Genomic DNA, 2,843 nt, shown 5'->3' on the forward strand with positions numbered 1-2,843 from the left:
CGTACTCAAAGTCATGGGCAACAATTTTTTGTAAAGAAACATGCTTTATTATTGACAAACCAAATACACCACCTCAATCTACAGACCTTTCTTTATTTTTCCACATAATCACCACTTCTTTGTACACACTGAAAATGCCCCTTCTGTAGAATTCCATTATAGCCATCCGAAGACACTGACGCACTGCTTTCTGAATTGCCTCCCTTGTCTCAAAACGTTGTCCACGCAGCTGATCCTTCACAAATCCGAAAAGGTGGTAGTCGGATGGTGCTAGATCAGGGCTATAGGAGGGGTATGGAAGAACTTCCCACCCCATCTTTGCAATTGCTTCCAATGTGAGGTGAGCGGTGTGGGGGCAAGCGATGTCATGCAGGATGATGATGTTTCGTCCTGGACGTTTATCACGCAATGCACAAGGAAGCTTGTGCAGCGTCTGGATATAACGAGCAGCACTGATGATCTGCCCAGGTTCCAGGAATTCAGCCAGAATAAACCCCTCTGATATCCCAGAAACTGTGCCCATCACCTTCGCAGCTGATGGCACTGTCTTTGCCTTTTTTTTTTTTTTGATGGAGAATGCAAATGGTGCCTTTCGATACTTTGCCGTTTCGTTTCAGGCTCAAAATGGTCAAACCAGCTTTCGTCACCTGTCACAATACAGAGCAAAAAATCATCGCCTTCGTGTCGATATCTCTGCAGCAGTTCTGAGGTGATGGCTTTTAGCTGAACTTTGTGGTCTTCGGTGAATAACCGCAGGACCAAACGAGCACAAACTTTTCAATAGGCCAAGCTTTCAATCATCTCCTGTACTGCACTGTGCTCTATTCCAAGTTTTCAGGCTATTGTGTCCAAAGTCACATGCCTGTCATCTTGAATGATCTCATCCACTCTTTCCTTATTGCGTTCAGTTGAGGGTGTTCGAGGACAACCACTCCGAGGCTCATCTTCGATGCTGGTGTTCCCTTCTTTAAAATGTTTCACCCATTTTCGAACACTGCTTGCACCCATGCACACACTTCCATAAGCACTCTGAAGTCTCCGGTGAATTTTTGCAACACGGATTTCCCCTTTCAAAAGAAACCTGATGATGGCACGCGGGCGAAACAACATATGGTTGTTGGCCACTTTGTTAGGAGTGATACTGGTCACGTGATGCAAGCTATTGTCATCACAAGACACTCAAGGTTAACACAACAGCTGGTTCCACCTGCCACCGTACTCTCTTTCGTCTGCTGTTCCCAGGTTGCATGCAAAAAAAAGTTGCTCATGACTTTCAGTACGACCTATGCAGAACGTGTCAAATTTTACATACATTATTTCTGGGAGAAGAAACTAGTCCTCTTACAGCCACATTCATAAAAGAAACCATAATTATACAATTCAATAATTTAACCAACATGCACAATTCACCAAGTAGACATTAATACCTTATTAAGCTCATTTATTGGGCTATGCCATAGCTCACACGCTTAGTTTCTGGCTTCCCACCACGGCGGCCTGGGTTTTATCCCGGGTCTGGTCAAGTGCGATTTGTGGTGGACAAAGTGGCGCTGGGGCACGTTTTCTCAGAGTACTTCGGTTTCCCCTGCCAATCTTCATTCCACAAATTGCTCCATAGTCACCCTCACCTATCATCTGGGGCTGGTACAATAGGCCAGATGTGGCTGCAGTACAAGGAACTTAGTCCCACCCCACTAGCATTAAAAGAAATAAGGCTCATTTCTTAAAAATATATATACAAGTATCAATTTAAAGTATTTTATACAATATACCATATACAGCATTAATTAAAAACCTGCTTAGTGGGGGGGGGGTGGAGTCAAACTGGGTCCACTCAGCACATCGGCCACTGATTGGCCTATTCTAGCCTGCCCCAGGTGATTATGATAATGAAGAATTTGGTGGAATGAAGATTGGCAGGCAAAACCGAAGTACTCGGAGAAAACCAACCCAAGGGCCACTTTGTCCACCACAAATCCGCTTGAACAGACCCTGGATCCAACCCAGGCCGCTGTGGTGGGAAGCCAGCGACTAATCGCTTGAGCTATGGCATGGCCCTATATAGACGGCACTACAAATAGTTTAGTTCATCTTGTATTTAAAATACTCATCAAACGTATAAAATGATGGGAATACATGAAAATTTTCATGGCCAATTTAAATTGTTTTGCATTATGGATAGATCTTTTATTGGAACAGGTAAGCTGATAAACACCTTAATCCCAGCATAATAAGTTCCCTTCTGAAAGACTGACAGATGAGACAATGGATGATGCTATTCAGATTTGGTCCTATTATTAATATTGTGTACCTCAGAATTTACTTTAAAATGGAGTCTGTTATTAATCACAAACTGTGAAACTGAATATACATGCACTGAGATTTTAGTGGTAGTACCAGGTGGTTCACATATGACCGAGATCGATTTAAAAAAAAAAACATAATTGCCAAACACTTACTTGCACATGTCAGTCTTCAACGTACTCCCTTCCGGAGTCAACACATTTTTTCCAACTTTCTGGAAGCATCCTGATGCCCCCCCCCAAAAAAGACTTGTGATTGGCGGTGTATCCACTCCCGAACAGTCTGGATGACAACGCCATTGTCCACAAACAGCATGTCTTGCAAGTCTGATTTTAGCCTTCCGAACAGGTAGAAATCACTTGGTGCCAAATCGGGACTGTACGGCGGATGTGTCAGAAGGTTCCATTTCAATTTCCGGAGGGTTTCCATTGTTGTTTTGGCCGTATGGGGGTGTGCATTGTCTTGAAGGAAGGCTACCCGCCCTCCACCTCTCTTCCGCTTGGATTGGATCTTTTCCTTCACGTCTGTTGCCAGGAGGT

The sequence above is a fragment of the Cryptotermes secundus genome, unplaced genomic scaffold (assembly GCF_002891405.2).
Source record: "Cryptotermes secundus unplaced genomic scaffold, Csec_1.0 scaffold1940, whole genome shotgun sequence".
Classification (NCBI taxonomy): Eukaryota; Metazoa; Arthropoda; class Insecta; order Blattodea; family Kalotermitidae; genus Cryptotermes; species Cryptotermes secundus.